The following is a 27,745-nucleotide window of genomic DNA, read 5'->3' as shown; positions in this document are numbered from 1 at the left end:
TGAAGGGGATACGATCGGCATTTTTTTCCAGATTGTGATAATCCTATTAATTTGGAAAAATGAAAATTCAGGAAGCTGACTCTGTATTTAGAGTCATAGTGTGTATCTTCCTTTAATCTTCTGATCGGATTGTTGTGCCTGAGTTTGATCTTCGTTTAGATCTCCTTGGTCCTTTGATGCTTCGTCTACATGCCACACTCCTACCCGGCATTAGTTCTCCTGGGCGGGCTGGATCCTCTTCCAATCTCCAGTCTTGTTGGCTGTGACTTCAGTTAGGGTGTGTGGTACGTAGAAAGAAACAGGAATGAGTGCACAGAAAACCAGCCTCTTCTTATCCCATTGATGTTTTTCTGTGCAAAGGAAGAATCCTCCGCCTAGACAGTGGGCCGGGCAGTATTGCCTTGGCAAAATGGTTCTCACCCAAGGAGATGGACCAGATGGCTCCGACGGGCAGTTCAGTACTTTCTGTCCTCCACTGAAATGACCGAGGCTCAGCACAGTGCCCTGGGCAGGGAGGCCGTAGTGAGGCGGGAGGAACAGCTACTGGCACCTGAGAAGCTCCGCTGCCTGGGAGAGAAAGAAAAGGAGGCCAGGAACTGGCCTGGACGTGAGGTGGTCACCTGACCAGATGTGGGTCCAGGACTGTGCCGAGGCGGGAGGACTGCAGGCAGCCTCCGAACGTGGGACCTAAGTTAGCTGGGGACACGTTTCACAAACGAATATTTCCTCCTGAGATCATGAGCGGTCCAGGCAAAAATGACCCAATCAGAATCCGAGCCAGGGAAGACCTCCCACGTGGGCTGGGGACCTCCCGCGGGTCTGGCCGTTGCACTCTGCATGCCCATTACCAACAGGGGCTGGCCTTCAGCTATGTCCTTCATGGGACCGCCCCCTCAGGACTCCCACCGGGACAAGCACACCTGGCTGTGCACTTCACGCCACGTGGGACCCACCTGGAGGGAGCTGCAGGTAATGGCCAGCCACCCTGCTCCATCTATCACAGGAAACCAGGAGCAGGTCTCAGAAGCTGCCCAGTGACCCTGCAGACAGGACTCTGCCAGCTCAGAGCCCCATGTGGACCCTGTCCCAGGAGTCGCTGCCTTCAGGTGACACCCACACTGAGAGGTCTCCAGTAGTGCCATCACAGCCTGGTCAGCCCAGCTCAGCCTCCCCCACTGCAGCCTCCTGCCCTCCAACCCCTGGCCTGCTGTCCTCTGGCACAAGGCCACCCTCAAGCCTTGAAACTCATGACTCTTTTGTGCTGTGTTGACCAAGTGACCTCCGCTGGCCACAGTCACTTCCTTTCATCTACTTCTGGTTTTTTTCAGGTTGCAGTTTGTCTGTCACCCTGTTTTATTTTTCATAAGTTCTTCATTGTGCACGTCTCTAAGCCGAGTATAACTTCTGAGTCTGGGAAGTGTAGGGCCAGCTCCAGAATATTCCTGGTAAAAACTTGGAGCCTCACACCAGGCTCTCTCTAAGAGGAGACGCAGAGGAGGACACACGTTGCCCTCTTCCGGTTTCCCTGGCCGTAAGGCAGGGAGACCCCATCCAGGTCGAGGAAGGAAACCCTTCTCAAAAGCAGCTTTCGGGTGGGTCAGTTCGTACCTGGGGTGTGCAATTCTTAGGGTGTTTGTGCATCCACTGGAAGAGTTTTGGGGAAAGACATGGACACCCTGTTCTGTTCCACTTCCCATTCACCTTAGTTAAGAAAGACCCTCACACCACATTAAGAGAACAAATCATAAAATCGTATGATACCTCAATCAATATATAAAAATCATTTGACAAAGCTCAACATTCTTTTATGATAAAAAAAAAAAAAAAACTCTTAACAAACTAGGTATGGGAGGAATGTACCTCATCATAAACAAGGTCACATACAACGAGCCCATGGCTCACATCATGTTCAACAATGAAAGCTGAAAGCTTTTCTTCCAAGACCTGGACAAGACCAGGTGCCCAGGGGCACCACTTCTACTCAACATGGCAGTGAGAGTCCCAGAGCAGTTAGAAAGCTGAAAGAAGTAAAAAGCGTCTAAATGGGACAGAAAGAAGTAAAGTTGTCTCTGTTTGCAGAAGATACAATCTTACATATAGAAGACTCTAAAGATTCCCTCAAAAAAATTGTTACAACTAATGAATTCAATAAAGTTTCAAACACAAAATGAGTTGTATTTCTATACACTAACCAATAAGGGTCTGAAAAAGAAACAAAGAAAACAACCTCATTTACAATAGCATCCAAAATGATAAAATAATTAAGAATAAATTTAACCAAGGAGGCAAAAACCTATACACTGAAAACTATAAGACTATAAGAAGAAATTTAAGAACACACAAATAAATGAAGACGTATCCCATGAAAGAATGAATGTCATTAAAAATGTCCAGCTACCCCAAGTGATCTGCAGATACAATGCAATCTCCAGCAAAATTCCAAGAACAACTTCACAGAAATAGAAAAAAAATCTAAAATTTGAATGGGTTTTAAGAAAAAGAAATTATTTGATTTTTTTACTTGCAAAAGAAATGCAAATCAAAACCACAATAATATACAATCTCACCCAGTAACAATGTCTATTATCAAGAAAAATTTTAAAAATAACAATTGCTGGTGAGGGTGTGGAGAAAATGGACCCTGATACACCGATGGTAGGAGTTGAATTAGTTCAGCTACTGTGGATAACAGTACACAGGTTCCTAACGAAACTAAAAATAGACCTACCATATGATCCAGCTGTCCTACTCCTGATATATGATTAAGGAAATAAAATCACCATATTAAGGGAACAGAACACACTGAAGCCCTATTCACTGCAGCACTATTTACCTAGCCAAGATTTGGAGTCAACCCTCATTTGTATTCATGGATGAATAGCAAAAGAAAATGATGTGCACATACACATGGAATACTACTTAGCCATAAAGAAGAATAAAATCCTGTCATTTGCAGCAAAATGTATGGACCTGAACAGCATTGCTTTATGTGAGCAAAGCCAGACAAAGAAAACAGACACTGTACATTCTGCATTCTGTGTGGGAACTAGAAAAAGGATCTGAATGTAGAATGATGGTTACCAGGGGTCAGGAAGGGTGGGGAGAGAAGGGATAAAGAAGGTTGAATAATGGGTGTGAGTTAGATAAAGGAATGAGTTATAATGTTCTGTAGCACAGGGGGTGACTTTAGTTCACAATGATCATCTTTTGGAGACCCAGAAGAAAGGAACTCAAAACACCAAACATGAGAATGTGACAAGGAGAGAGAACTACTAATTATCCTGATCTGCTCCCTGAGTGCATGTGCTGAAATATCAAACTGTGCCCCATTAAACGTGCAATTATTACATGCTCAGCAAAAAAAATGAAATTTGATCAAAAATATATATATATATACTATAATGCTATAGCAATCAAAGCAGCAGAGTACTGGCACAAAAACAGACACATACACCAATGTGACAAAATACAGCACCCAGAAATAAAGCCACATTTAAACAGTCAGCTAATATATGAATGCACAACAGGGAAGGGAGAGTATCTTCAATCCACTGCGTCAGGAAAACTGGATACCCACATTCAACATAGGAACACAGACCTCCTCCGTCTCCTACCACTTGTAAAAATCAGCTCACCCTGGAAAAAGACTTGAACATAAGACCCGAAACCACAATACTCCTTAGAAGGAAACGGGAAAACCTCCTTGACAGTCGGTCCTGACAGTGACTTTTCGGATATGACACCAAAGCAACAATAAACGGGAAGGGCTGCATTCAGCCAAAGCTCTGGGCAGCAACAGAAACAAGGGGCAAATGCTGGGCCACCTACAGAGAGGCAGGAAATACCTACAGGCCCTGTGTCTGATGAGGGTTGATATCTAAACTATCCAAAGGCAAATTAATCAATTATGCAGTTAAAAGTGGCAAAATATCTGAATACACGTTTCCAAAGAAGAGATGCAGCTTGCTAACCAGGACCTGCAAAGGTGCTCGCTAATCATCAGGGAAATGCCATGGTTCCCGTCCTGAGAGGAGCTCTGCAGAAGCCGAGGTGAGTGACTAGAAGGTAGGGGAAGGACCAAGTCAAGGCTGACCGAGAGGCGAGGGCTATGAGGTCCTGGGGACGTTTAACTTGGCATAGAATGGTCCAGTTTGGGAAAGGAGAAAATTACGGGGTATGATAGTTGTTTTCATATACCCAAGTATGGTATATGGAGGATGATGGATTCATTCTGGATAATTCCAAGTATATAGGGGAGAGCAGTGGTGAGTAGGACCCATAGGTGAACTCTGTTGGGAGATGATTTTTAACTCAATATAAAAGAGTGCTCCACTAACAGCTTGAGTGGTCGGAATGGATCATGGAGGGAGCGTCTGCCCCTGGAGATGTTCAAGTGGACCATAAAACCTCTTTACAGAGGACTCCTGCACTGGGTGGTGAGACAGAGCTGATAATCCCTTAAGTCAGCACTAATACGTTCTGGTCTTTGCATCAAGAAGAGAAAAAGGAAAGTGAAGTCCAGCAAGACCGACACTTACTGAACGTCCACTTGGTGCTGTGACGTTGTGGTCATTGGGCCAAGTGCTGGGCAAGGTTCTCGAGCTACCAGGAAGAGCAAGGTAAGATTTCTTGACTCATTCACTCCTCCATTCATGTAACAGTATATGCACTTGCGTATGAAGAACAGAGAGCAAAGTAGGCCACGCCATTAATCCCACCTGAGCAGGTTGGCAAGGACTTCACAATTGAGATAATGCCACAGCTGGCCCCCTACCAATAACCGCGGGATTCGTGATCTGATCGGAGCCTGAAGCAGGAGCTGTGGCCTCTAGAAGTTCACAATATGGAGAGGCAGACGCTCCACTCTAAAGCTGGCTGGAGCCCCGGAGCAGCACTGAACCCCACAACCGGCTGCAATCCTGGGGAGCTGGCTCCTTCTTCCAGGAAAGATTGAAGAGGGAGCCCAGAGCTACACCATCATTTACAAATTCTGTCTGACTCCCGGGCCCAGACCTCCTCCCCACCGCTGTACTTGTTCAAGGCTATTCAGAAGGGGGAAAGGCAGAGGAGGAGTAACCAGTCAGATCCAAGCCCCCAGCTGGAAGATGCCACACGGCGATTCTTTTCCAAAGTTTGTCACTATCCCAGGTAGGCAACTGATGCTCACCTGTTCCTAGGGGATGGTGGTCCTTGAGAGCGGCTGCCTCCCCCAGCCACGCTTCCCGCACCCCCAGCCACGGTGCTCAGTCCCTGGCTAAACACTGGCAAACGCTCTCCCTTGTCCTGCTCCCTAGCTATGTTCAAGGCTCCCTGTCATTTGGTGCTTCCCCCAGTTGTCCCCTCCTCCAACCCCACATACCACCATGAAGAGGGACCATGTTAGGGGACAGATGATAACTGTGGGAAGTGCCCAGAGTGTAGGGCTGAGGGACAGAGCCAGACAGGGTTCGTAGGAATTAGGAGAAGGCGCCACCTCCCTCTCCCTCTCCCGGAGGACGACGTCATTGGAGGTAGGATTTATTCAAACCTGCCTCCTAGCACAGGCAGATGGAAGGCTGCGGAGGGCAGCTAGGCCGACACCAGGCCCTGGGTTCAAGTCCCAGCACAGAAGGAAGAGGAGAAGGAGGTGGGAAGGAGAGAAAGGGAGGAGAGGGAGATGACTTAGAGGAGAGTAAGGAAGGGGAGTGCTTCTCAGACCCTGGTGCATGGCACAGTTACAGAGGGCCGTAGAAACCCCCACCACACACACACACACACACACACACACACACACACACACGGAGCTAGCTAAAATAAAGGTTTCTGGGCCTCCACCCAAAGATTCAGGTTCAGAACATCCAGAAATCTGTTAATGTCCTCTAAGCGATCCTTGTTTGTGGGCAGGTGTGGAAGCCACTGGGCCACAGGCCTGTGTTCCTAGAGGTGGAGGCAGCCCTGGCCAAGAGGAATCCATCAGCCTTGCTCCAGCCTGGCGGGGGACAGAAAGTCTCTAATTTCCCCTGGGCCTCGGTGGCAGGCAGTGCAGCAGTGACAGGAGCAAGACCTGTGTGTTTATTTGCAGGCAGCAGGACGGGCCGTTTGATTGTTCTCTGCAGCATTGCTCCCAGGGGCCAGGAGGCCGTGCCCAATTTTCTTTGGTCTGACACTTAGGAGATTTTCACTGCTGCTTTTTGCAGAGCTGAACAAAAGCTGCAAAAGGCACAAGGTAAATATGTCTTCTCAGAGGTGCGAACGTAGAAGTGGTTGCTAGGAAGGATGTGAAGGGTCTCCAGGGTTTGAAGGGCACTTGAAGGTCACAGCTTGGATAAGTCTTTGATTCAAACAAGTCGCTTCTCCAAATACCCTTCCATGTTAAAACTCACCATCGCCCCCCCCCCCTTTGCTCCCAGATGCTCAGATCAGGGAGCAGCATGGGTAAGCGGGGGTGGGAGATGCTATGTTCATGGATCCAGCAGAGGGGAAATATGGACCACGTCCACCTTCCTTTTTAGGACTGCCTCCCTTCCTTTGCACAGAGTGTTCCCTCTAGGGACACAGTAATGACACTGAGAGGTGGGAGAGTGGGAAGCAGAGTGGAGGAATGGAGAAAGGGAATGTAAGGTAAACGGGCGTCTGCTCCCACAACTGGACAGCTTCTCTTCAGTGACAGTTCAGCAACATCCAAGAGCAATCAGAGTGTGACTCTCGCAGATGCCTAGAGGAATGCTGCAGGCAGAAGGGACCACAGTGCAGAGCCCTCGAGCCAGAGGACCGAGGGTCCCAGTGCCTGGGGTGCAGTGAGCAAAAGAAGAACAAGAAAACGTGGCGTGGAGAAGTGGTGGAGAGTGGGTACAGCCCAAGGAAACCCCAAGACAGCTACCGCCTCCAACAGTGGGGCAGTGCTAGAGCAGAGGTTCAGCATCACCATTCTGCGCCTTAACTAGGTGACGATGGCTGCTGCACCATGACTAGACTGAAGGAGGCCGGAGCAGAGGTGGGGAGACCCATTCAGGGGCCACTGAATCCTGTGAAACACACTGGTGACCAGACCAGGGTGAGGACAGTGGCAGTGACGAGGTTGTGATGGAATTTGCTCCTAAATACTTCTGTGACAGAGAAAGGAAAGAGAACGCGCAGGGAAAGGGTAACTTTTGAGTCTAAAAACGGCTTATAGGGGATCATTATTCTATTCTCTCTAATGTTGTGTATTTTGGGGGAGGGGGTACTGGAGATTTAATCCAAGGGTGCTTTACCTCTGAGCCACATCTCCAGCTCTGTTTTTATTTTGAGACAGGGTCTCACTAAGTTGTTTAGGGCCTTGCCAAGTTGCCCAGGCTGGCCTTGAACTTGCCATCCTCCTGCCTTAGCCTCCCTAGCTGCTGGGGTTACAGGTGTGTGCCACTACAGCTTCTACTTTTGCATATTTCAAACCTGTTTAGGGAAGTGGTAGATGACTAGGAAGCATTGTATGGGAGAATGAGCACCTAGAACTGTCTTGGGACCCAAAGCAGGGTTTTATCTTTTCAGACGCTTGAAAATAAAGAACATGTGAAAAATTGTGTTCAGGGACAGAGAAAAGAGCAAGAAGAAAAAAAGGAAGATCATGTTGGGTAACCTCTAAATTCCCAGGAAAGGAGGGGATAAAGTTATCTCTCCCAGGGGAAGAAACAGAACATCCAGGTTGGGGCTTGAAGAAGGAGAGAAGATCCGGCACCTTTAACGCAGCTGACGTTGGAGCAAACAAATAGTGGAGGAGAATCAGAACTCAGGGGGAGGCAGGTGCGTGTTCGCACAGAAGACTTGTCAGAAATTCTGAGACCTGGCCAAGTTTCTGAGACCTACACTGTTCCTGGGGATTTCAATCCTCCCTCAGGGCCTTGCTCCGTGAAGGCCAGTCCTCCTGTGGACAGAGGTGCCTTTTCCATTCCTATTGCTACCAGGTCCTTTGGGTTTGTTTCTTCCCTCCACTGTCCTGCCACAAACTCCCAGAATTCGAGGGCACAGAGTCCGAACACTGGATGTGAACCTCTCTAGCAACCTTGTGATCACAGTGGTCTAAGGAACATTCACCCTACAGTGACCTTCACCATTCAGAGGAATTAGCAAGTCATATGAAATCCCGTAATCAGCATTATGGGCAGGAAAGGACAGGAGGGAAGTGGCCAAGGGCACAGGGCTCGCTGTGCTCCCCAGAGGAAGGGGGAAATGCATTAAGAAATCCTGGCTCTGGTTTGCTCCAGGGCCTGGCACAGCCGTCAGAGAAACTTCCACTTCCCCACTCCTCTCAGGGCTGCAAGGCCCCTGGCATTATGGAAATTTCCTGTACTTGTGGGAAAACTCCAGGAATGCCCACAATGCTGGGCTGAAGGACAGGTCTGGCTCTCTGAAAGAGAAGGATTTGTAAATCAAACGACTAATATCAAATAGATCCCCAGGGGATCCTTTAACATGCACATGAAAATAAATAAAAGGTACTCTTAATATGATATGGCATCTTCAAAGCCTAGCACGGAACAAGTATCTGCCAGAAAGTATCCGTCCTCCTGAAATCCGAGTTTAGAGAATGAAAGGGGCACGCGGGCCTTCTGGGGGCCCAGCACACCCCGTGTGGCTCTGCAGGTGTGCACAGTCTGTGAAATCACCCCCTGTATGCATATGACCTTCAGATCTTTCTTATGTATCTTATACTTGAATTAAAATGAATTTTAAAATTAATTCTTCAATTGAAATTCATATTAAACTTTTTAAAAAATGAGATCCATGGGCTGGGGATGTGGCTCAAGTGGTAGCGCGCTCGCCTGGCATGCGTGCGGCCCGGGTTTGATCCTCAGCACCACATACCAACAAAGATTTTGTGTCCGCCCAGAACTAAAAAATAAAATATTAAAAAATTCTCTCTCTCTCTCTCTCTCTCTCTCTCTCTCTCTCTCTCTCTCCCTCTTTAAAAAAAATGAGATCCATTCATTTAATTAGAGTGACCTCCACTTGAATTAACTAAAACACCTACTTGAAAATGGTAAACTTTAATGACTTTTCAAATACTCCAGGACTTTGCAATGTGTCTCGGTGCCGACGTGTTGCCATGTTAGAACAAGTGAGGTTCCTCCAGCTTCCCACTGTGTGCTGAAGGCTTGGAGGGGTGCCTTTCCCTCCCTTTCAGCCCTCGCCAGCACTTTGGGGGACTTCCTTGGAAAGCAAGGGCAGGAAGAGGGGCGAGAAACCCGAGGTCCTGTGAAATGGTCTGACGGTGACTTCCACTGCTCCCTGATGACGCAGGGCAACTCTGATCTTACAATGACTCCTGAGGCTGTGCATGCTTACCACCTGCTGGGGTGCATCACAGTGAGAACCCGGGCCTCTCACATTCTCATATTCCTACACCTACGGGTGCCTGCTTCACAGCAGATGCTCATTACACAGTGGTTTTGAACAAATGAATGAATGCAGGAACGACTGAATGGACAAATGGATGTGAAATCTAGCATTGGTTTGAGTTGAGTAGGATTCTTCAAACAAACCCTAGGTAAGACATACCCCTGTGCCCCTACTACCACGTAGAGTCAAAAGAGAAAAGGTATTTCAAGGAGTCCCTCAAGTTCTTCGTTGTATAAACTGTCCAACTAAATGCCAGGTTACTTTGTCCTTATTCTTATTGTCTAAAATGTTTCATCCTAATAGCTCTTGAGAAACTGGATCTTCTCACTTTAAGTGTATTAGTGAATCTTCACATTTAAAATAAGAAACCTTTATGATAGAGTCACAGAGGACCCCAGGGAAGAATAAATGAAATATAAAAGTCAAAAGCTGACTCATTGATGATCATAAAAGAAGAAACAGCCTAGCCAAGGACAGAGAACTAGTCGAAGAAGCACAAAACAAAAAAAGGGAGGAGACTCTGCAACAGGAGAGGACAGGGCTCCGGGAAAAGAAAGGCCTTAGCCCCAGGACAGGGTGTGGCGATGGAGGGGCTGGCCATCTGGAAGACCTGCTCTTGCAGACTGGCCAAGGGCTGGAGCTGGAGCAGAGAGGCCTGCCTTGGGGCCCCGAGATGCACCCAGCACCCTTGGCACCCCCGCCCCCGAGGTCCTCGTGCTGCAGCGTCTACAGTGCAGAGTGGTTGCAATGAACGCCTCCTCCCAGGTCTAGCGCTGGCATCTGGCCTCTGCCTCTTTCAGCCCTCTGTCAAACGCACAGTCCCGAGCCTCATTCTGCAGAGCCCCAGCTCTGTTCTCCTCTTAGAATTTCTTCTGCATGCACTTTTTCTTTATATAAAAGCATTATTGAGAGAGAGTTCACAGGCCATGCCATTTGTCCACTTAAAGTGTACCATCGATGGTCTTAGCACACTCACATAATTAGGCAGTCACCACGGTCGATTCCAGAATGTCTTCATCACCCTGAAAAGAAGCGTCCTGCCCATTTCCAGCTTTCCCCCTCCTCCCCTTCCCCAGGCCTGGGCGGCTACCATTCTGCTTTCCGTCTCTTCGGATTTGTACATTATGGGCATTTCGTATGACCAGGATCATGCACTACGTGGTCCTTTGTGGCTGGTCTCTGCCACTGAGCTTCACCCCTGACCTAGCAAGTATCAGTACTTCACTCCTTTGTATTTCGGAATAACGGCCCATTGTGTGAATAGACTACGTTTCATTTATCAGCTCATCAACGATGGACACTTGGCTCATTCCCACTCTCTGGCTCTTTGTGGTACGCTGCGCGTATCTCAACGACATAGTGTTCCTCCCTGGGACATTAGAACAGGAAGGAGGCAGGCAGCCATCTGGCCCCGCCCCCTTTGTTTTAGTCAGCTTTTTCGCTGCTGTTTCTAAAAGATCTGACCACAATAATTTTAGGAGAGGAAAAGTTTATGTGGGGACTCACGGTTTCAGAGGTCCCATCCATAGACAGCAGGCTCCACTCCTCAGGGCCCGAGGTGAGGTAGAACATCATGGTGGAAGAGTGTGGTGGAGGGAAGAGAGAGACTCCACTAGCCAAATACAAAATATATACCCAAAGCCACGATCCCAGCGCCCCACCTCCTCCAGCCACACCCCACCTGCCTTCAGTTACCCCTCAGTTAATCCCGCTAGGGATTAATTCATTGGTTGGGTTAAGGCTGTCACAACCCAATCATTTCTCCTCTGAACCTTCTTGCATTGTCTCACAGGTGAGCTTTTGGGGGACACCTCACATCCAAACCAGAACACCCTTCAAGTCAACATCCCTGAAAAAATGTTTGGCCTCTTTGAATGGCTCCCAAAGCAGGACACTCCCTCTTTCCTGCGAAGGGGGATGCCCTCTCCTCCTGTTCCTGTGAAGCTCACTCCACTCCAGGACTGAACGCAGTGACAATCAAGATGTTTTCCTCAGGTCCACCCTGGGTCCAGCGTAGTCTCCTGGAGTCAGGGAGCTTACTCCCTTTGTCTCTTTCTCAGCACTTAACACTGTGACCTAATGACTATGTGCCTCCTGAGTTTTTACCAGGTTCCCCACTAAGAACACTACATGATTTAAGACATTTAATTTTAAAATTCTGTGAAGGTTAATAGCACATGTTTCAGCTTTTTTCTGCATGCCATTTGGACTGTGTGGGTTTGCACCCCAGCTTGACAACAGCACCCAGATTTTCCCCTGAGAAACGGCTGTACGGTCTGTTTGACGTGAAGTGCATTCTCAGCTCCAGAAATGAGCACCAGCTGGCTTAAGTCAGACCGGCAAACCTTGTTCTTCTTGCCCTCGCTGTGGTCTAGAGAGAGAACAGGGAACATAGGACCAGTCCAAGTGGACTCAGCCACCCTTTCTGGGAATAATGGCGTGTAGATCTCCTCTCTTGTGCCTGATGTTGTGGGGACATGGGAATTGGAGAAGCTACCAGGGAATGTGTGGGAGGGTGGAAGCTGAGGACAGGCTCACTGGTGGATGCAGAGTGGAGAAAGGTCTTCGGGGGTAGCATTTGGGCCCTGGATCAGCACTTACCTGAATTACTCCTTGAATTCCTGAGGTCCATGGCCAAAATTCCCTCTTTTTTCCTCCTTGAGCTAGCGTGGGCTAGGCTTTGCCACTTAAAAGAACCCCAGCCCTAGTGTCTGGTTTAAGGACTTACCTATTCACCCTCCTGCATGTGAGACGCAGCAGGACTAGCCTCACCACTGCCCGCCCCGCAAGCCCTCTCCTTTCTAACCCACGCCACACCGTCGATGGTATACTCTGCTCAGTGCTTTGTACACAGTAGACAGAGAGAAACAGAGAGCTCCCAGTGTTTAAAGACGGTGACTGAGATATGAGGCACTGTCTGAGGTGACAAGTTGACAATCAGGAGTCCACGAGAAGAACTGCGACACAGGGTCACACGACACAGCCCGAGGGAGACGACAGCGAGGGCACAAGTCTGCACCCTGTTTCCTGCGCCCCTGGGGCCACCAGAGACTGCACAACTGAGCACCTCGGGCCCTCAGTCACATGCCACCACTGCTCCAGTTCCGAGTGTCTTCTCCTGCTTGTCTTCTTATCTATGTCCTGGGTCGAACCTCACTGAAATGGGTGGTTGCCTTCTGGTGTTATTGATACCCTAGAAGCTGTCCACACCGCAGACATCCTCGGACTCCACGCACACGCTGCAGTCTGCCCATACCATGGCGCCTGCCCGGCCGGCTGCTCCCACCCTCTGCGGCTGCTCTCCACCTTCGCTCCTTGGCAGTTCTGCACAGTAAGGTTCTGCTTTGTACTGCTAAGAGGGAAAACGCTACTTTCTGTCTCCCCAGGAAATCCAAGACTTCATTTTGGTCATTTGCCCTTTAGATACCACTCGCGCTGGTCAGTTCTTGTCCCTGTGAGCTAAAATACCCGACCAGAACAACTTACAGGGGAAAAGTGGGCTTTGGACTCCCAGTTTCAGAAGTTAGGCTCCCACTCTGGGCCTGTGGGGGGCAGAACCTCATGGCAGAGGGTCAGTGGTGAGGAGAGCTGCTCAGCTCATGGAGCCAGGAAGCAGAGAGAGGGGGTAAGGCACCAGGGATAAAATACAAGCCCAAGAGACCCACCTCCACGGTTCCCCCCAGTAGTCCATTCAAAGTATCACCCCATCAAATGGATCAATCCACTCATTAGACTACAGCTCACACAATCTAATCATTTCATCTCTAAACAGTCCTACATTAACAGCTTTTGGGGAACACCTGCATGCAAACCATAAGACTGTGCTCATCTGTACCAGCCCAAGATTTCCCACTTTTATGCTGAATTGCAGACTGCGATTAGTCTGAAGTTCTTTCTTACCTTTTCAAGCAAAAGACTGTGCGTGTGTGTGTGTGTGTGTGTGTGTGTGTGTGTGTGGCTGGGGACGGAGCCAGGGCCTTCCACGGGTAGGCGAAGAAGCCTGACGATTCTAAACTGCATCTCTGTTCTCTTACTCCTGGCGTTCCTCTGTCAGGGGTCTTACTCTCATGATGTGGAGCTCCAGGAAGAGCACAGTAGTGCAGACATTCAGTGGAGCCAATTTCTAGATCCTTCTGTCTAAACCCTCCTGAGTCAGAGTAAGAACGTGGCTGCTGGTGCCAGAGTTCCCCTCGCCACTGACCTCTCGCCATGTAGGCGTTATGTAAGGCACAGTCCTGATGCCCACTTAAACTTCCTTCAGTGATCACCCAGCATGAGAGAGGATCCAGGGCACCAGGCACAGGGACAATTTTAAATATTGTTTCTGTGACAAGAAAATATTTCTAATGACCTAAAAGAAAAAAATCTTCACAAATCAAATAGTTCACAATTGTTGGCTTTCTACAAAGTTGAACATGTTCATGAGGGATCATTAAGGATTATTTTTTTAGATATTTTTATTCATTGTTGATGGACCTTTATTTTTATTTATTTCTTTGCAGTGCTGAGAGTCGAACCCAGTGCCTCACACATGCTAGGCAAGCGCTCTACCAGTGAGCCACAACCCCAGCCCAAGGATTGATTATTTTTGATAAGCAAAAACTGTTAAGTGTGACTGATACAACTCCCTTTCAGTTTCATCTTATTTATATGAAGTTCCTCAGTATTCACACATTTGAAATATAGAAACATTAGCTTATACTATAAATAAATAATATTCACCCAAGAATACATAAACAAATTTTAAAATAAAATTACTTTATCTGTCTCATTAAGATAGACATTTGCAATAAAATTTTGTTCTTTTGACTATTTATCAAAATTTATAACACATTTATAATGCTTCAACCAACGGTACAGCAATACTGTAGAGAATTATCATTCAATTTTAGATATTCTTAACACCTAGGGCCTTATGCCCATTTATAAAACAAAATTTTAATACCTTTTAAGAGAGAGGGAGAATTACGATAGAGTAATCATAAGATTTTGAACAATAAAATTATTTTACATTTGGACAAGATTCTGTAGGGAGTAGTGAAATGAGCATTTTATTGCAAGAAGGAAAGAGCACTGTGGAATTTCTGACAGTTAAAAAAGAATTGTTTATGTAACTTTTGAATATTTAAACGAGATGAATTTGGATTCAAATGGATATTTGAAAAGAGTGATGAGATCCATGTGTTTTTAGAGGGACCTGCATTAAAAGTATGTTTGGATGGAGGCAAAAATAAGAGGGTCACAAGTTGGAGACCAGCCTGGGCAACTCCATCAGACACTGTCTCAAAATAAACATGTAAAACGTTGGGGTATGGCTAAGTAGTAAGGCACCCCTGGGTTTGATTCCCAGTATTGGGACATATCTATAGGTTTGGTTTCACTTCCTTGAGGATAGATGTGAGTTACTCTTAAATCATTGTCTAATAGTTTCAGAATCTGTTCAATCTCAGGGTCTGGCCTGAGTCGTTTCTTTTCCCTTGAGGAGATGCTTCATTTTCTTGGTTCTCCATAAGTCAGGTAACTCTGGATTCTATGACGGACATTTTGAACATTATGTTGAAGAAATTCTCCAGTGAGCATCATGACCTTTGTCTTAGCAAGTATTTTCTGAACTAGGTTTCAATTGCAAAGTTATCTTATATGATGCTTCCAATCTCTGTTCAGATCTTTGCATTTGGCTGGCCCAGGCAGAACCAAGACCCGTGTGAGCAGTGTTTGGGATCCTCTCTCTGGTTCTTTCCCTTCCAGAATTTTTCCGTTATTTTTAGTGGTTATGGTTTCCTGACTTCACTGTTCTTAATCCTCAGGCCTGAAAGACCACACGCTTTGTGTCTGTGGTGCTTCTATGCGCACATTGCGCTCAGTAGCTGGAGTCAGACTTGTTCCTTTCCTTCAGGGTTGGGGTCAGTAGCCATCTGTCTTCCTCCCATGCAGCTGTGAACCCAGTCTGTGTGTCCTTATTCCAGATTTTGCAGTGGTTTTCTTGTGGGTGGGAGGAGTGTGATCATCAAGTAGGGTCTTCGTTCATCATACCTGGAAGTATAACCCATTTTTTCCTTAAAGTGTAAATATTTGTAGACTGGAAATGATACCCTTTGCCATTACCTAGACCAATGATGAAAATTTTAGGTATCAACTCTGTACCCCTATTTGTTCCTCCAAGTTGCTGTAGTGGTGTGCAGAAGCTCTCCTGCCCCTCGGGTCCTTTCAGCCTCATCTGACTCTTGCTCCAGCCAGCACGATGGCCACTCGCTCGGCCTGAGTTTGACCAGCTTCGTGCAGGTAAGTCTTCCTGTTCCTCCTCTTGCGTCACACGGAGTGCCCCTCGCTTCCCACCCTACTGACAACCAAGCAGGAGGCACAGTAGGACCCAACACGGAGCCCGCCTTTCTGTGACCCAGAGTTGGGGAAAATTAATACTCTGGGGCCGAACCTTTGACATACCTGAGAAGAAAGCCAATAAACAAATTCTTTCTCCCTCAGGAAGAACTGTGCTCTGAGGCCGTCACCTGGCCTTGAGGAGCCAGGCCAGCAGAGTCGAGCGAGCTGTCACGGTCCGTGAAGACCACTCAGCCACACTGTGTGCTGGTCCCCTGTTCCCAGACGAATCTCTTTTCTCTCACCCTTCTTCCCTAAGAGGGCCCTAATAACAGAGTACAGAAGCCCTTCACCTCAGCCTCTTTTTTCTGGGATGCCTGGGTCAAGAGAGAAGAGTCCCAGCTCACCAACCACATACCACAGCTGGTTCCTGACTGCAGGACGCTCCTGGGTACCCTGACCTGCAAGGATCGCCCTCCTGTCAAACTCGCTCAATTTCAGTGGCCCACCTTGCTCATTAGGAGAGGTTTTACACCCACCTGTGTGATGTTGCAGCCAACAGAAGACCTCCCCGGCTCAGGGTGGCCAGGAGGACTACTTCCCAGACAAATGGTAGACCTCCAACCCTGGCTCCTCGCTCTTTTTTTTTTTTTTTTCCTATTCAAAAAATGTTCCCCTTCAGTCTTACTCGTGGAGAAAAGATAAAGAATGAGTGGTAGATGTACAGAAAAAGAAAGGTGGCAGGCATTCAAGCAGTGTGTGTCCCCAAATAAGCTCTAATTGATCCTTTAGCAATGTTCTGCTCTTGGTCATGTGAGTGCAATAGCCACCTCCGGCTGTCACACTGATGGACAAAGGCAGGGGCTGGAGTCAATGCTTGTGCCCCAAAGGGAAACAAATCATGGTCCACCAGGAGCAGGAACTTTCTAACCATCACTGGAGCTAAACCAGCAGAGCAGAGAGAACAGTAGGAACCGCCTCCAGCCATGTCCATGAAGAGGCCACGTCCACGGTGAAACCCAAGCTGAGCCGCCAGCACGTTCAGGCTCAACGCTGAACCCCCAGAGTCTCCGATTGAACGGTTTCGGGTAGCCTGAGAACCTGCATTTCTAACAAGTTCCTGGGGATGTGAATGACACTATCATCATAATAATGCTAACGATGCTGCCCAAGGACCACACCTCAGAACCACTCTAGAGAGCAATCAAAACCACCCCTCATCGTGGGTGAGAAGCCATATTATGCCCTCCTGCATAGCTATCATGACCACCTGGCCACCGCCACTACAGGAATGAAGTCCCCTTCTTTCCAGGGTGAAAGCCTACTTGCAGAGCAGAAGCAGAGCTGCCCATCACAGCGTCATCTGTGCACACCACTCACGTCAGGGAACAGTGCTGGGTGTCTTTTCCCAGGTGCGTTTCATCAGCATGCCAGTATGACTTCAATTCAACTGATTTTGAAGAAACCAGCATGTCCTTGTGTCAGCAAATGCCACGATCAAATAGTTACCTCTCCCCTCGGAAGGACGACCACAGTCGATACTGGCCACCGAAGGGAATCGCTAACCAAGTGGGGTTTTCTAAAAATAAACAAAGTGCCATGTTAGGATGCCACACACGCCAGCGGTCCTCTGAAGGGAGCATCCGATGAAGTCCTCCTCCCCCATGGACATCCCCGACACCTGCAGCTCTGGGAGCCTCAGGGCCCCTCTGCTGGCTGCACAGGAAACCTCCACACACCGGCGGGGCAGTCAGAGCCTCTAAATGTCCTTGCCCACTGAGGCTCTGTGTCCTCCTTACCAGAGAAGTGAGTTGGTGCTTCACCCACCCCAGGGCACTCCCCCCCCATGGACCCACAGAGCCACCTGACTCACATCTCCTTCTTCAATAACAGAGCATTTGGGTGGGTACAGCCTCAAGGACAAAGAAAACAGAAATAGAGGGCAAACCCTGGCTCTGTAAGAAAGAATCACCAAGCAAATAGAGGTACTCTGCCCCACAGTTTCTTGGTGAAGCAAACACTCCGGAAGCCCCTCTTCCACAGAACCCTCCCATTCCCCTGGGTTCTGGCAGCGAGGGAAACCTCTCCAAGACACTGTCTCTGTGGAGATGCCCAAGAGACTGGCTCCTTCCACTGTCAAAGGAAGTCCAGGCAGAACAGGGGGAATGCAGCATTCACTTAGCTGAAGCTACTTGAGTACCGACCTTTTGTCAGACATGCAGAGAGACACCCTTGACGTGCAGAGGCACCAACGTCCGGCTCTGGCTTCAAGAAGGCGCAGGTGTGCATGGGCACGTTTGGCCCCTGAGGTGTATGTCAGGAGATGGAGGAGTCTGGGTATGTTCAAAAGACCAGGCAGCCAGAGAGGAGGCCTCCACACAGCCCCCCCCCCCCCCCCCCGGGAGCAGCCACTGCACTTTCTCTCTCAGACCATGGGGAACAACACCCCTCCACATGTGTACAGAGGAGCGCTAATGCCCGGGACCTGAGTTTGACTGCGATTGGAGATGGAACCTTTGAAGAGGTAACTAAGGTGAAATAAAGCCCCTGGGAATCACGCAATAGTGACTGTCGTTCTCATAAGATTAGGACACACAACCCAGTCCAGGGGGTGCCACGTGGGGAAAGTGAAAAGGCAGACATCTGCGAGTCGAGAGAGAAGCCGTGCAGCCCCTGATTCTTAGATGATGAGAAAACAAATTCTCACTGCTTAAGCCCCCCGTCCATGGTATTTTGTTCTGGGGGTCCCAGCAAATGAGAACAAAACTTCACTTTGTTTTTATAATAGCTCTGCAAGACTCAAGCGGATATGATGCCCATTTTCAAAGATGAATGGCAAGTTTAGAAAGTTCACACGGCCAGCCAGCAGCAGAGCCGCAGTCCACCTGATTCTGAATTCTCTGTCTATACCCACCTGGCCTCTCAGGCCACACTCTGTTCTAACCTGAAACTTCTTTTATTCCCTAATCCAAAACACCAGGTGCAGAAGTTCCCGTCAGGGTGGAAACGCCTGCAGAGAGCACCACACGGTGCTCACCAAACGCCAAACACTGAGCAGGATGTTGGGGGGTGGCTTCGAGGACAACCAATGCTAGTAGCAGAACAAGGGGGCCCACCTCCCACCTGCCCTGTGGACGCCAAGCTTTTAAGCTAAGGAATTTCTCACACTTTTTTTCACAGAAGAATTGATCTTTGGGTTCAGAGGACACAAATCTGACAATGCATTTTTAGCTGGAAAATCTCCTGGAGAGCTCTCTGCGACACCATGGTCAGCAGTAGTGTAGAGGGTAAGAATGCTCCACTCTAAAACCACATGATTCACACCTGGAGAACACTGTGGCTTTCTTCACCCTTCCAAACTCGGCTCTGTGCCAGGCATCATCAGTTCTGCCTGTGGGCAGAAACCTGGGTCTAGTCCACTGAGGTCAGCAGAGCAGTCACTGCAGAGTTAAATGTGGTCATTCCCCGATGTCCTCCTCACCCTGAGGTGGCATCAGAGTCTGGGGGTTGACATGGCATGATGACCTGAGTGAAGGGCCCATGGCGGGTGGCAGTTGTCCCCACGGCCCTCATCCTGTCAAGGCCCATCTGAGACTGCACCGGCCCCTCCACACGGGTCACTGTTTCTGCCTCATCCCTGTGTCAAGGTACAGGGGTCACCTCTCAGCTAACTCTGGGCCCCTTTTAACCCTGAGCTGAGCCCTTCCCCCTGGTGAACCATCAGGCAAGGGGAGACTGCTGGTCAGCCCATCTCCCGAGACCCCTCTACACAGCTCTCTCCCCTCCTCCACCTCGGAGAGCAAGAGGTGACCTAGGAGTCAGGTCCCCGCTCCTCGCCCTATCAGCCAGAGTGGGAAGGCAGACGCAGGCCCTTCCAAGGAGATCTGAGCTTGCCCCTGTGGTCTCCTATAGCTGCCCTCTCTCCCCACCCTGCCCCTTAAGTAGTCTCTAGGACAGGGCCTCGGCATCCTCTCCTCTGGACAATCTCGGTTTTGAATGGATTATTAAAAGGAATTCGACTCTGGCAAATCAAAACTTTAGCTCTTAAGGCCACTGATAGTTCTTTAAGTTTTAAGAACTTCTAAATTTCTGATTCTTCCCCTCAAAAATGGATGTCATTACACTTGTGTTCCCAAGGAAAGTATGAGAATGAAGCAACCTATTTGGGGATACAAAAGCAAGAACGTGACTCTTTGCTATCTGTAGTTGTGAAATCCCTGCGGGGCACAATCGTGCTCTTCAGGGAAGAGGGGATGAATCAGGGGTGGCAAGGAATTGCACAGGGAGGGGACAGCTCCATCATTCTGTTTCACCCCCACGGCCTTAGCGAGCTCTGTGGCTCACAGACAGGAGACCAGACCCCTGCCTGGACTAGGGCAGGTGTGTTCAGCAGCGCTGTGCCCCTAACCTGCTTCAATGGGGTTCTCCGGTGAGGCCATTCCCTGCTCCCACTCAAGCACCCACACCCTGCACCCATCGCCCTTGTCCTTCTTATCTGCTCTGTTTCTTCTTCACTCCTATCACCCCAGGAGCTGCTTGTCTGCTTTTCCTATGGGGTCTGCTGCCCGCACACAGCTGGGAGTCGGCTCCAAGAGGGTGTGGACTGTGACCGCTTTGCCCAAGGTCACCTCTCAGTGAGTCAACAGAGTCTGGCATGGAGCAGACACTTGCTAAGGATTGGCTGAAGGAAGCAGAGTGGAAGGGAGGGAGGGGTGAGCCAGGCTGGCTGTTGCTGCTCCCCCACCCAGACCTCCAAGGGCACCAGCTCAAGGACACAGGGTGTCAGGAGGTGCTGCCTGAAGTGGTCGGAAAGCTGCCTGCTCCTCTCCCCTTCGCCTCCTCCTGCAGCTGGTTCAGCAGAGTTCCCAAAGCAGCTGCCAGCCTCCCCTAGGTGGCTGCCCAGAGTGGCACACCCCGCGGGCATGGCCCAGTGCTCCCCATGCGGCATGCCTCAGAGACCGCTAGGCGGGACGCCCAGAGCCTTTCTCTCCTCTGCTCCCCAGAACAATGCAGAGAGAAAGGGACAGGAGGAGTCAAGGGCCGGCCATCAGCACAGGTGGCACTCCACTGTCCCCAGGCAGGGCCGTGCCACCTTCAGGTCTGTGTGTGGGCCCGGAGCCAGAGAAAATAAAGTCACAGTCCTCACCTGCCCAGCGGCCAGCTCCTGCACAGCCTCCCCACACACAGGCTCCAGCTGCGACCCACCTGCTTCCCCTCCCATTCTCTCTCTAGAATGCCTTTCCCAGCCCCAACTGCCTGGCGAGCTTCTCCCATTCAGGATTCAACCTGAAGGGGGACCTTCCTGGCCCTCACCTCCTCCTCGTCTGCACTGGCTCACCATCCCGCCGAGGCCCCGGGCTCTGCTGTGTCCACACCTGTCACCGCATTGTGGCTGCAACCTCACCCACCCAGGACCTAGGCCAGTGTGCCACACACGCTACACAGCGCCGTGAGTGGCCTTTCACCCATTCATCCACACGGACTGGGCCAGGCACTGCACCTGCAGCAGAAGATGGGACCTCGGCTCAGGACCGTGTATCCTAACATGGGCAGATAGTAACCCAGGGACAAGTCAGTGTTGGACATTATTGTGTCATGAATAAAACAAGTGGCAAATTGCTCAATATTAACAGAGGGGTCTTCCTTTAGGGAAAGCAGCCAGGAGAGAACAGGACAAATGAATGAGTGCGACCACAAGCACCACCCCCACCAGCAGCAGCCCGCCACCTGGAGCTTCTGTCCTCCAGAGTCCAGCTGACCCTGGAGATTTCAGTTTGGTGCTCTATGCAGATGACATGCAGATTAGTGCACCCCAAGTTCCCTTTCCAGTTGCTCATCTTTCAGGTCACTGAGTGGCCAGCACTAGGATTCTCAAAACGCAGTCACTATGCAGGAGCCCTGAGGCTGGCCTTGGGGACACCATTAAAGGTCCTGAGGTGCTCCTGTTCAAGCCCTGGGGAGGCACAGGTGCAAACAGCCAATGATGACGCAGGAGAGAAGGGCAACGGCAGGAGGCCTGCGGGAGCACAGAGGGCCAGGGGCGGCCCAGCAAGAAGGCCACTGTGGTTTTGAGGTGGCCTTGGTTGGAAGCTCAGCAGAAGGGAGCACCAACAGAATGTTTGCAGCAGTGAAGAAAGCATGAGGAAAGACCAGGCAGACCAGAGGCGCAGGGGAAGTCCCAGAGCCATGGTGACCCAAGTGGTCCTGGGGAAGGCGGAAGAGGAAGAGGCTGGGCTGGCCCTGGAATGTGCAGAGGCAGCTTGTGAAAGATCAGGAAGCAGATTCAAACACAGTCAGCATCCATAGAAAAACCGGGCAAATTCCCTGCCCTGGAAGTGGGGGTGGGGACAACTGGGCAGGTCCTACTCCCAGGGTCACCCCTGCCTTAAGGAATACAGCCCTCTGGGTGAAAGGTTGGTCAGGGCGACACCTGGGGACACAAAGAAAGGAATAAGGAAGGAGAGCAGATTTCTGCCTCATTCAGTCCAGAAGGAGCAGAGGTCAGGGAGCACTGAGGAGGAGGGACAGGAGCCTGCTGCTGACCTCCTCTGGTGCTGTCCCACCCTGGGGTTGTGGAATGTACCACACCCTCCAGCAGCAGGTGAGGGACAGCCAAATGGAGCTACAGGAGCAATTGTATTCCCAGGCCTCCTGAGGACCCGGGGCACCTGTGATCTTCCCTCCAGGTGTTCTGACACAAAGACCTCCTTGTGAGAGGTCCAGGAGGCCAAGCCTAGTGCCTAACTCATGATTAATGCAGACCCACAGCAAATACACAACCCTTTCCCAATAAGGAGAGGTCAGAGCCAACAGGTACTGAGCACTTATTTGGTGCAGAGTTTGTGCACACAGGTCCATAAACTATCTAGGTGTTTCTAGACCTGCTTGTTAGGTGGAACCGGACAAACAAAGCAAGCTTTGATTCTCAATTCTGCCTAAAGTATGGTTCCGTTGGAACCCCGATTTCTGTACCTCTGTGCGAGAGACACCTGGAAAAGCCTCCATCCCTGCGCCATCAAGTTCTCCAGCTGACTGTAAAGCCAAGTCTCCCGTCTGACAAATGGAGGACAAACCTTTGCTTGGAGTAAGCACTTGGCATATGTCTGGGGAGGTGTCTGTGCAACTGGGCACACCCGATACCTCCGTCCTCATCAGCTCACCCACACACAGGCCACTGGGAAGGCAGGGGACAGGTGTGCACAGGGCTCTTGGCCCTGCCCTGCAGCCACCTTGGGCTCCCAGATCCACTTCCTCATGGAATTTCCTGTGTCATGAATCTGTCCCCTCCCTCCCCCACAACCCATCCACCTCCTGCAGCTTTTCCAGTCCTCCCTTGAGCTTGGAGTCGTCTCCAGCTCCTGGGGTGCGGCCTGAGCGGCCTCTGATCTGGATTCTGCTCTCTGGGCTCAGCTCCTGGCCCTCGCCTTGGGCCCCCCTTCAGGGACAGCACCACTGGGAATGCACTCGGGAGACAGCAGAGTGCGTCCCAGCTAGGGGAGAAGTAAGAGCACAAAGAGAAGCCAAGAGGCAGGGAAACAGCTGGGCAGCCAAAAGAGGAAGAGTGTGGTGAGACAGAGCAAGCTGCGCAGTGAGGCACCCACACGGGAAGGGCGTGGGCGGGAGGCAAGGGAAGGCGGCTGAGAGAGGCGCCTGCAGAAATCTGCCCCTGCCCTGGGCCAGGGGCCCCAAAGTTTAGTGTCAGTAAAAATCACATGAATAAAACCTGCTTGTTAAAATGTGGATTTCCAGCCCCTACTCCAGGGCTCTGATCCCGTAGGCCTGAGAGTGGTCCCAGGAATCCCTGTGTCAACAGACGGCCGGGGAGCTTCCCCCGGAGGTACTGGAAAGCAGGGTTCTGTTCTCCCTTCTTAGGAGGCACATGGGCCCATCAGACTCTGAAGCAGCCATCCCAAGACTAGAATCCAACGCTCCACTTTGGGACTCAACCGCCTGGGGCCATGCAGGCAGAAACTGGCTCTTCTGGATTCTGATTCTGTTGCCAGGTCCCCACCTGAGCCTCTGGATGGCAGTTTTCTCATCTGCGCTTTGGAAGGCCAGGTTAGATGAGCTCCCGGAAAACTGTGGTGAGGAAGAAGACATGCTCTCCCAAAATGCAACACCCATCCTGGTCTAGCTGGGTAGGTGATGACCGAATGCTCCTCCTCTACCTGTAAGCATTAGACAGCAGGAAGATTTTGCCTTTCTAAAAGAGACTTTAAAAGCCAACTCAGTGCTTTCTGGTCTACTTTAAAGTAACTCCCTGAATTATATGCACAGTATTTTACCCATAGCTTTCCTTTTGAGTATTTCTTATTCATTAAGTTAAATATTATTTTGTGTTCCAAAGTATTTTTAAAAGAAGATGATATTAAGCTTGGATTTAGCTCACTTGTGTCTGGTGATGGATCCCAGGGTGCTTGAAGGGACACTCGTGCCGTGCCAGCAGATCAACCCTAAGAACTGGGAGAAGCCCCTGGCCTGATTTTCAAGGACACCATAATCTCCACCCACCCTACCTGCCCAATCCTGCCTCCCACAGGAGCCCAGCATGTCTGGTCTGCCTGCCTGGCCACCTCTGCCCTGACCCTTCACAGGCCACCTCACACTGCCGCTCTGCTGCCCACCCATTCCCAGGTCTCCTTTACCTCCTCACACACTCAGTCCCCATGAGTTTAAAGGTGCCCACGTTCCATCATTTCCACAGAGCCTGCTCCATGGCGCTGCCCACCGGGGCCCCTCCTCTGGGTCCTCACAGTGTACACACTCCTCTTGAAGGCCCTACCCGAGAAGAGTCAGACCCTGAAGTACTGGGGGTCAAAGCTTCCACTTGGGAAATGGAGGGAATGTGATTCCAGCCCCAAATGGTTCCAGTCTCCACCACGGTGGAGAAGGGGGCCAACGCATGACCCAAAGGCAGGTAGTCTGCAGATTTTGTCAAGTGGCTTCATATCAAAACTGTCCACGGAGGAACAATGGTAATTGCCTTGAGACCTTAAAGTGGAGAATATAAAGAAAAGTGCCCTGTTAAGGAGGAAAAGCTGAAATATTAACCCTGTATGTTCTTCGTCTCTTCACTCAGTGCTCAATACACGCCCAATGAGTCTGACTTTGGAACACATCGGTTAGACCAGCAGTGTTAAATGTCCAGGCTCTGGTTCTCTTTGGGCACTACCTGGCACCCCGCCGCAACTGAACACCTAGTTACTTGCTTCTGTCTTCCACTTCCACCTCCAAAGGTGGCCTCCGCACAGAGGCAATGAGAATGGTGGGTAGCTGCAAGATGCAGCTTTTACACAACCCCAGCGAGATGCAAATTCTATCGACATCTCAGTCACTGTTGCTGTGACACAAGCTACCCTGCACTTATGACAAAAACAAAACAAGAAATGTTTTTACTATACCCATGTGTTCTGTGGGTCGGAAATTCAGAAAGGACAGCTTACCTCTGAACCACAGTACGGACTCAGCTGGGGAGCCCTGACTCCTGGGGGTTACTCACCACAGGAGGCTGGATCCCCTGAGGGTTCACTTGCTCATGGAGCTGGTGGTCAATACTGGTTGCTTGCTGGGACCTCGGCTAGGGCAGCAAACTGGAACTCTGGCACATTGCCGCTCCATGCAGCCATGTGGGCTTACAGTCAGGGGCCTAGGGTTCAGGAGCAAACATCTGGAGAGAGCCAGACAGGGCACAGTAGCACTATGCATTCCGTATCCTCAATGCCAGTGTGGTCCTACATCTGCCTGATTTCAAGGAGAGGGACAAGACCCTGCCCCTCAATGGGAGAGGTGTCAGGGTCACTTTGTAAAACTAATAGGAAATGTGTTGTACCCATCTCCAGAAAATACAATTGCTCAGTCAACCCTCTGGCTACAGTACTTCACATGCCCCTCCCCTGCAAAACACGCATTTCTTCCTCCAAACCCACCACGTCTTATCCCACCATGACATCAGTTCAAGTTATTTAAACGTACTAGAGTTTCTCTAGTACAGTGATTTGAGCTCCATTCCTCCACCTAACACCAGCGAACCAAGGTAACCGGCCCCGCGTACCCACCCATCTGGTGGCTGAGCACGCCCTCGGGGGATGCCCAGGGAAACAGAGGCACACAGCAACCTCCGTTTCACGTGTCATTCTGAATGCTGTCTGGCCCTTGTCGCCTGTTTCTGATGAAGGCTCAGTCTGCCGCTGTTCTCTGGCTCTTACTCGCGCGCGCCCTGGGTTCTGGGCCCTGCCCTCTGAGTCACCATTCCTGTGCAGTATGAGTGCCCCGAGTTTCCCAGTGGCTGGTTTATAGTGGAGGAGTCAGAGGTCCCCCTCAATGGTACCATCTCTGTCCCTTTCAGTGAAAGCTGGTACTTTCCTTTTAAAAACTGTGTGAACTTTTCAGTCTCAATTTATAATATATTCTATTAGACAAAAAACTGCAGCCCACCACCTTGAGGTGGGTTTTTCCTGTCTTTGGCTCCCTGTGAGACCGCACAGGGCGATACCCTTAAGATTTTCACAAGTCCTATTGTCAGAGAGGGAGGCCAGGGTCTCCCGGCCTCTCTGCGGTGAGAACAGTGATCTCAGACGAGCACTGAGGTGGGAAGCCCAGCCTGACACTGCCACTCAACGTCAAAAGCCTTGTGGAGGGCTGGACATGGTCCCTCTGCCAGCAGACCCTGGACCCTGGGCCGCTCAGATCCTTAGACTCAAGCAGTGAACCCATAAAGACAACCAGCCACAAGAACTGGAAGCACTGGTGACAATGGATTCGGACACCTGAGAACTGGTGAGATGAGGAAAATGAAATCGTCCTGAACTGTCCAATGATGTATGAGCTGCAAGTACCACAGGCGAGCATACCAAAATGTAAACCAGCCATGGTGAGCAAGCGTGCTCAGTCACTCCCCAGTCGCTTGTTAACTAGAAACAGGAGCCGAACAGGGAGCTCTAAAGGGAGAAACCAATACGGTGGACACCGGCTTCACACGCGGTCTAAGTCGGCGGCACTGCTGTGGGCACTGGGGTGCTGGGCGTCCCTGAGCAGCACTGAGAAAGACACGTGTCACCCACGCAGAATTCCTGCCTGGAAGAGTGCTTCAGGGTCTGTGCAAACAGATGAATCCAAATTAAGGAAAACTGCACAAAACAATTTGGCATGAACTTTTCAAAAATATCAAAATGATAAGATGATTTTTAAAAAGAGGGGCTCAGGGACTGGGGTTGTGGCTCAGTGGTAGAGCGCTTGCCTAGCATGTGTGAGGCCCTGGGTTCATATGAATAAAAAATAAAGTAAAAAATAATCCATTGGCAACTAAAAAATAAATACAAAGAGGGGCTCAGGAATTTTTCTAGATTTAAAGAAACTAAATAAACAGAACAGTTAACAGAATGAGTGATTCTTGATTCTATCCTGGATGGGAAAAATTAGGAAAAAAAAATTTTTTAAGTATTGGGACAATTAGAGACCTTTGAATTTTGTCTGTATACTGATTATGTTATGCCTTCAGTGAATGTATTGTTGTGACATCAGGGGATGTTCTTGTCCTTTGAAGCAAAGATATTTAGGGTCACAGTAACTGAATTCTGTGTGAAATAAAATCTTAAATGACTCTACAAAAACTACCGTGTGGGCATGCAAGTGTCTGGAGCAAAAGAGAAAAAGCAAACACAGCAAATGTCAACAGCCGGAAAACCCAAATGAAGGGGAGGCGGACATTTGCTGCGTGTCATTCTTGCAACTCTTGCATGGGTTTGAATTTTTTTAATATTTATTTTTTAGTTGTAGTTGGACACAATACCTTTATTTATTTATTTATTTATTTATTTTTATGTGGTTCTGAGGATCGAACCTAGGGCCTCGCACATGCTAGGCTATGGCTCTACCACTGAGCCACAACCCCAGCCCAGGTTTGAATTTTTAAAAAAATAAAATTTGGGGTAAAATATTAACTGTTGAGGGCCACAGCCGAGTCCGGATGACGCATGGCATTTTTGCCAGAAGTAGTGGTTGAGAGGTGACGCTAGCAAGCCATTAAGATGATGACTTTTGAGTTCTGGCGGAGTTCCCGTTGATTGAGTTCCGC

General features: G+C 49.7%; 2 long non-coding RNA genes across 2 annotated transcripts in view; both read right to left on the bottom strand.

Moving 5' to 3' along the window:
- The window catches only part of LOC308652598, a 184,948-nt gene that overhangs the window by 105,049 nt on the left and 52,154 nt on the right, over positions 1-27,745 (bottom strand). The gene's annotated exons all lie outside the window — the stretch shown is intronic.
- On the bottom strand, positions 21,789-26,545 carry LOC308652600. The gene is made up of 3 exons (XR_014022836.1): positions 25,172-26,545; positions 24,318-24,663; positions 21,789-23,840 (listed from the first exon to the last, which is right to left on the bottom strand). It is a non-coding gene; the product is annotated as an uncharacterized lncRNA (long non-coding RNA).

The sequence above is a fragment of the Spermophilus citellus genome (genome assembly GCF_964194105.1).
Source record: "Spermophilus citellus genome assembly, chromosome: 6".
Classification (NCBI taxonomy): Eukaryota; Metazoa; Chordata; class Mammalia; order Rodentia; family Sciuridae; genus Spermophilus; species Spermophilus citellus.
This window is presented reverse-complemented; position numbering and strand designations above follow the sequence as displayed.